General features: G+C 43.6%; 1 pseudogene; it reads right to left on the minus strand.

Moving 5' to 3' along the window:
• Positions 1–6,518: 6,518 nt before the first annotated feature.
• LOC133384593 (5S ribosomal RNA) lies at positions 6,519–6,637 on the minus strand (annotated as a pseudogene).
• Positions 6,638–8,161: the final 1,524 nt, after the last annotated feature.

Raw genomic sequence — 8,161 nt, forward strand, 5'->3', positions numbered from 1 at the left:
CAGATTAAAAGACATAACTAACTTAGGTTCATTAATTTCAGTGGGTCTACTCTATGTAGGACTTAGATGAATACAACCCATTGCTTCTAGCTGTACACTGCTTAGAGTCATGTGCGTATGTGTGCATGCGTGCGTGCGCTTTGGAGCAAGTGATCTATAGTAATTTCTAAATAAATCCAGTGTATATTTTGAAAATATATGCATTTGGACACCTCTTAAGATATCATAACCAACTTTTGCATGATGGTTCCTGAGATCAAGGACCATGTTTTCATCTGTTTGGATAGACTTGAATGCCATTTTGAATCAAAATGGCAGGCTGAACCTTTCAGAATTGCACTGATTTTAACTAATGGTTTCATAATTGCTGTGGAGGTTTGGTTATTTAGCATTCCTGAGCAAAACAAGATACAAAGTGGCTGCTAGTTAATAAATAGTTCTGTCCTCTGTACATAGTAAGCTTGTTCCATCTTTTGCATAACGATACCTGAAGACCATTCAGATACTTGAAGATACTTGTATATTCTTAAACTTCTCTTCTCTGGGCTGAGTGTACACAGCTCTACCTGCAGGGTAATCCATACAATTTACATTACAGTATGCCATGGCAGGACAGCTGATGTAGCAATGTCATAGTTCCAGATGATAGAAGGAAGGAAGCAAGTCAAGCCAAGCCAGGCCAGGCCAGGCCACTGTTAATTTTGAGATCTATCACTTAGAATTGTAGCTAAGAATGTGAACGTGGAAGACTGAAGGTAGTATCTCCCAGACTCAACCCATCTTCATCAACAAGGGAGTTGTGAGCTGGGTTATTTTACAAGACTATTGCAAGGTTTACTGGCCTGCCTTGAAAACATGTTACTGAAGAGTGGAATACAATTTTAATTAGTAAAAAAAAAGTCAAAATGTCATTTATTTATTTATTTTTAAAAAATATTTATAACCCCACCCTTTTAACACATATGTATTTCTGGAGACACCTTACTGTAGTTCAGATCACAATAAAATCACAGAAAGTATTAAAATATACTGGCATTAACAACAAAACATGAGAAGAAGGCGTAACACCATATTCCAGTAAGACATGCCCTAAGCACCCAGGAAAAGTGTGATATAATGCTGCTGCTACTACTGTTGCTATTATTTTGGATCCAAAGTTCCCCTGCACTAGCAGAACTAGCAGTGGGAAGGAAGAGGCAAGAAATCCCTGTTTCCAAGGACAGGACTCTGCTCCCAGAAGTTAGGATCGAAGACATCATCTCATCTTCATTATCATTGTTTCTTATTATGAACCATGCAATAAAGCACATACTTTTGGCCACTATGTCTGTGTGGCTGTTCCCAAATGAAGCCTTTCTGACATGTATAGCCAATGCCATCCCACCTGAGTGACAAAAATGAAGGAGAAAAACAAAAAGGTTTCCCAGCCCTCAGTACCTATTACAAGGGATAGGTGGCTGCCACCAACCAATGTTTCCCTCACACACATCTCCTGGTAACAATGAAAGCAGACAGGGAGAGGTTTTTTCTCCCCCTCTCTTAAAATTAGAATTTGGGACCATTCAATGAAGGTGAATGTTGAACTATTCAGGATAGACAAAAGAAAGTACTTTTTCACAAAGAGTTAAAACTATGGAATTTGCTCTCACAAGAGGTAGTGATGGCCACCAACGTGGATGGCTTTAAAAGAAGGTTAGATAAATTAATGGAGGATAAGGCTGTCAGTAGCTACTAACCATGATAGTTATGTTCTGCCTTTGGAGGCTGTATGTAGTTGCCAGGGAATCACAAATGAAGATAGCCTGTTGCACTCAGGTCCTGCTTGTGGGCTTCTCATAGGCATCTGGTTGGCCACTGTGGAATAGAATGCTGGACCAGATGGGCATTCAGCCTGATCTACCAGGGCTGTTCATAAGTTCTTAAATGTGTGACATGACATAATTGCTTCTAGTGTTTTCTCATGTCTACTATAATTCATTAGTTGCCTTTTTCTGAGAAGGGGAAAATGCTGGACACCATGTCATCATACCTCCTATTTGTTTTACTAGATGATGAAGAGGTGATGCATGGTGGTGACAAATGTTAATAGCACTAGCAGCCATGTGTGTTCCACAAGATCTAGGCTCTTTTAAAAATGTGGAAATGTCAGTCATAGCTAGAAAAGGTAATGACCCAATAGATGGCAGTGTTGCACTCTGCATCTCCCACTGATTTGTCTCTTGCACAGACCAAAACAGAGCCTCTTTTTAACTCATCTATTGCTGTCCTAAAGTAACAGACTGTAAAAAAAACAACAACCCAAACACTCTTGGAAAATGTTCTACAAAACAGATTCTAACAGATAATGTTAATCGTGTCTTTTTTTGCATGAGGTTAGGAGGCAAAATCACAGTTGTCAGCTTGGAAATTCATCATTTGGGGCATTACAAATGTCTTCGAGTTGAAGCCATGCAGCCAAATTGAAAACAAAGTTATGTATATGAAATGTCTGAAAAATTGCTTGGAGCACTGGAAACTATAGCAGATAGCAGATTTAGACAGAGCACTCTCATCTGCAAAGTGTTAACCTTCTCCCTCTCTTTTTAAAAGATGTGACTATCCAAAATTAAGATCATATGTGAAAGACTACAAGTCACTTCCTGCATTGGATTTTATAGCTTTTCCTCACAGTGGTAATCAGAGAGACTTCAGTCAACAACCAGTTTATTCCAGAATATCTACTAAATTTAGTGGAGATGGCTTGGGAGAAGATGCTTACAGATTACAATCTGTGTCTACTTAGACCCGGCACCGTGAATGGTTACAGAGGACCAGCCATGTGGATTTTCAATTTATATATTCAGCAGAATCAAGTAATAAAAGTGGATGGTACCATTTTAGACCGTAGGGACAGTGAGAGGATTAAATGTTTGAATATCCCAACCACCACTAAAAGAAACATCCTGCATGTAGTGGGAAAAAAGCAAATTAGGAAGAAATGCTCAACCTCACCTTCTCTCTGACATTGCTATTTTGTTCATGCAGCAATGGTGTTGGAGCAACCATTCATTTACTTACTTTCCATTTTGCATGGCTGGATGAACTTTTATTCTAAGAAAGCTACAGAGCAGAGACCTGAGCCACTTCCATTACAAAAGATGAGGTGTGACAGTGAAGTCTTGTCCATTGGCTCAGCTAGGACCAGCTGCCCTTTGACCTGTTCCCATCCCCATCTGCTAGCATGATCTGCCCTGGCCATTTCAGCTGGTCATTATGTAACCATTATCTAAAAGCTGGCAGCTGAATTGACTTATTTTCCTATTCCCTCCCCATCACTCTTTTATTCTGTTGGTTCGTTTGTAAGCTATTATGGCAGACACAGTTTGAGGACTTTTAGCTAGGTATGTGGGAGAAAATTGGTTTGGTTTTCATTTTCATTCACGTGTTTCAAAACTACATGAACAGCAGGGCCAGCACCAGAGTGCGGCTAGGTCGGGCCATGGCTGAGGGCCTCTGAAGGTCCCCTCCTTAGGGTGGGTGGGTAGCACACCCTTCCAGGATCCACGGCAGTGTCAGCTCCCAACCCCCTTGCAGATCGCAGAGAGGGAGCTCCCAAGCATCCCATACTACCATGTGGGCCTGTGATGCCTGCCTGAATACCCCACCTACCTTTCCCTTGAAATAAATGCTGGCTGCACTGTGGACGCATGCCTACCATCAACCAAGATGGCCACCAAGGCTTTCCTAAGGTGCTGATGCCTCCACTGCCATCTTGGTTGATGGCAGGCACTTGTGCACAGCACGGCCAGCGTTCACTTCAAGGGAAAGGTAGGTGGGGTGTGTGGATGTGTGCCGGGGCCCGGGGCAAGCTAGAGCCCAAGGGCCCCGGCATGCCTGGCACCAGCCCTGATGAACAGCACTTCTTTGAATTTTGTGATGCAATTCCACAACCAAAAAATGTGTACAAAATGTGTATATTTGGGGAAAGTGTGCATAAAAATGTATATTTTAGTGAGAATCACAAAAAGCTCATTAAATTAAATTAAGTTAAAGTGCTCTGGATCTAACCAGGTATGATGTTAAATACATATTTTCATTGGCACCAATGAAGTATCTCCCCCCTTCCCCCCAAAAGCAAAGAGCACCTTCAGTGGAGGGATTTCTTCTCAGGACTGCAACATGGGAAGACAAGGTTAAATTCTCCGTCCATGCCTGCTGAAATCCCACTAATTATTACCTCCCCAAGCTCCAGTTGATGCTATTCTACAATTTTAGAAACCTGCACACGTTAAATGCAAAGACAATTTTATTCTCACATCTGGTTTGGCACTCAAGTTGTATAAGGGTAAAAGCATTTCAATGAAGTGGATGAAACCTTCATGTGGTTTGTGTGTGTGTGTGTGTGTGTGTGTGTGTGTGTGACAGAGCGAGCGAGAGAGAGAGAGAGCATGTTTGTTGTCTTGTGCACCTCATGCTTTCAGGACGGGACAGGCTTTACATCTAAATAACTAAAGAAATAAAACAATCAAGCAATCTACAGATACAGATGCTAAGGATATAATGAGGAAGGAAGAGGAGAAGGCATGAGAGTTAAGCGCAGAGCACAGCTGCAGTGTTCAAAGTTGTGCTGTGGCAGAAAGCCAAGGCATTGTTGTGGCAAATCTGATGGATAGTTCTGATGCTAAATGCAGAGCACTGGCGTGGTACTTGGAAAGCGTCAGTTACATGGCAATGAGGGAACGAGAGAGAGAGAGAACAGATCTGCAGGAATTAATGATGATTTGATATCCACTGGCACTACTGCGCCATGATGTGAGAGGAGAACAAGGAAGAAGCATCAGGGAGCAGCCACATATAGAAGACAAGTACCCTTCCTCCTGCAGCTTAACATCATGGTCCTATCCCTGACTTGGGTAGGAATAGATTTGCTCTCATGTTCCTTACACCAGCCAAAGTCAACGAGGTAGGAAATGTACGTTTGTGCAGTGTCCCCACTGCACCAGTGGTGGAGATTGCCAGTATAGCAGGACATTCCTAGAAGGACCTGAGATCAGTCAGAGGAGCGGAAGCTATTTGGAATCCTGTGCTTGCTCAAGAGTCAGTCCCACTCCTAAGAACAGGCAACTGATCTGGGGCCAGCCCTACCATCAGCGGCGTCACTAGCAGGAGTGCAGGGGGGTGCAGACCTCCGGCACGTGCCCTCCCAGGGGCATGGATGGGGGTGGCTGGCCTTGCGCACACGTGTGCGCATGCACACTCAGCAGGAGATGCTGACCACGTGCTCCAGGCTGACGGTGGAAGGCCCATCCCAGCTTCACCGCCAGCGAGCAGGCACCTGCTTTGGGCGCGCACAGGACCGGGTGCCGGGGGACCCTTGGTGAACCCCAAATCTTGTGCTGTGCATGCGCACGAGGCCAGCCACCCCCATCCATGCCCCTGGGAGGGTGCGCGCCGGAGGGGCACCAGCTGGAGAAGCAGCCCTGGGAATGCCAGCGTGCCTCCCTCGCTGATGCTGCTCCTGGTCTCGCCCGCCCGCCTGCCTGCCTCCAAGGAGGAGTCGGCTGCTCCGACGCCAACCCGGAGCGCTTCTCAGCTCCTTTGCCGGGCAATGGCACGGACACCCTGCCCCGCGACGGGGGCAGCTCTGGGTGTCACCCCCCTCATGGTGTCACCCGGGTGCAGTCTGCAGCCCCTGCACCCTGCTAGTAATGCTGCTGCCTACCATTAGGCAGCAAGGAGACTGCCTCAGGGAACTGATTTTGGCTGTCCAGGCTTGAGGGGACCGTGGGCAAAATGTCCAGTGGTGGGCCCTGACTTACATTGATGGTCCCCCTTGGACTCACCTAGCAGTGGAAGCACCCCAAGGCTGGATGGGAGCTGCCATTTTAACTTCCTGCAGTGTGCTAGAGCATTCAATGTAGTGTCACTCTAGGGCATTGTGGGAATTAAAATGGAAGCTCCCAGCCCCAGCTACCTGGCATTTTGTAAAACATCTTGCCATTTTTTACAGTGAAAGACAGTCAAAATACATGATTTCAATCAATTAATAAACAAGTGGGAGGGGGCTGGTAGTTACTGTAGGTTGCCAGCTGCTGCCTCCTGGCACACCAATGTATTGCTCTGTCAGTCAGAACATACCAGACAAAACAGGAAGACCTTTAATGTTGCTTCCAAAAGAAACATAAAGCTTCAGAGAAAGAGTAAGAAAAAGGAATTCCACTTCAGCTTCGTGTTGCTAGTATTAACAATCCCACTCTAGGATAAGTCATTTAAGGACTGCAGCATAGTTGGGGAAATGATAGCTGCCATCCAGGGAATGTTTAGTGCTTAAATCCCATTGATTCTAATGGGATTTAGGTATGCTTAATTTTTTTCGGAATTATGCCCTGTAGCAATTTTTAATTTTTTTTTAAAGCATTTGTTGTTATATGCCTTCAAGTCGATTACGACTTATGGTAACCCTATGAATCTTTTGGATATATTCACAGGGTTTTCATGGCAAGAGGTATTCAGAGGTGGTTTACCATTGCCTTCCTCTAAGCCTACGGCACCCAGTATTCCCAGGCAGTCTCCCATCCAAGTACTAACCAGGCTTGACCCTGCTTAGCTTCCGAGATCAGACGAGATCGGGCTTGTTCAGGGTAGTATGGCTGCAGACTTAAAAAAACATACATGGCATACAAATGGTGAGCAAGATGGGAAAGAGCACCTATCCAAGACTCTGTATAATGTAAACTTTACCATCTCAGTCCAGGTAATTCAGGAAGATGCCAAGGACATCTTTCAGTTTCTGCGTATTCACATTCAGCCCATCTACGTGATGTCGCCATCTATGTGATGACCAAGCTTTGATTTAGGGGTGTGGAGTGAGGGACCTCTTAATTATGCAAACAGTGGTTTGGGACCTGAAGTTTACTTTAGCATGGAAATATATTCTCTAATGCAGCAGTCCTCAACCTGATACTCTCCAGATGTTTTGGGCTACAACTCCCATCATCCTTGATTATTCTGGTTGGAGTTGATGTGAGTTGTAGTCCTAAACTTGTGAAGGGCACCAGGTTGGGAATGCTGTCCTAATAAGTAATAAAGCTCCATGGTAAAGTTAGTGTAATCTGCTGGTAAATTCTTCACATCTTATTAAGGCTGCAATGGGGCTTACCTCTAGTTAGAGGTGTGGGAGAAATTCAATTCAGTTCACGTTTAAAGGCAAATCTACCTAATTCAGACTTGCTTAAACAATATGGGATAAAAACACATTCAGCCTTCAAAATCCACACTTCTCTGAAATTTGCAGTGCAGTTCTCCACCAAGTAATGTATACATAAATGCATATACTAAAGCAAAATGTGCTTAAAATGCATATATTAATGAAACTAGCACCACAAAATGCATATATCAGTGAAAATAGTACAAAATTGCATTATATCAGGGACTATCGCTTTGCAAAAATGTTTATATTAAGGGGAAAGCACACACAAGTATTTGTGTATTTGGAGAAATTTGCACTAAAATGCTAATGAATCTTAATCAAATAAATAAATTGCAAACTGATGTGGAAATGTGAAGAGCTGAATTTAATATTGGAAAAATGAGAAACTGAGAGAAACGGAAATTGACAGAGTTGCCCGTCCCTTCCTCTGAATAAATATGTATAGTATTGTGGAATTAACTTTTGAAACCAACTTTCTTTTCTTTATTGAGACCAACATTTTTATTAACCCTTGTTTAAAATGTAATAAGTCTTCTGGTGGGTCAAATGAAATTGCTTTTCAGAGTTGAGTTGCCTCGTGCCCACAATTTGACCACTCCTAACCTATAGAGCGAGAGCCAGTGTGGCTAGAGTGGTTAGAGTGTTGGACTACGACCTGGGAGACCAGGGTTCAAATCCCGACACAGCCATGAAGTTCACTGGGTGACTTTGGGCCAGTCACTGCCTCTCAGCCTTAGAGGAAGGCAATTGTAAAACCACCTCTGAATACCTCTTACCATGAAAACCCGATTCATAGGGTCACCTTAAGTCAGAATTGACTTGAAGGCAGTCCATTTCCATTTTCAACATATAGAGCAGAAACCCCATCACCATCACCAAAACCTTGAGCAGTTATTATCAATTACCAAGGCTGTATTTCCTGGCACAGTTTTAACTCATAAAAATGTCGCATATTCAATGCAAGTGAAATTG

The sequence above is a fragment of the Rhineura floridana genome, chromosome 4 (assembly GCF_030035675.1).
Source record: "Rhineura floridana isolate rRhiFlo1 chromosome 4, rRhiFlo1.hap2, whole genome shotgun sequence".
Classification (NCBI taxonomy): domain Eukaryota; kingdom Metazoa; phylum Chordata; class Lepidosauria; order Squamata; family Rhineuridae; genus Rhineura; species Rhineura floridana.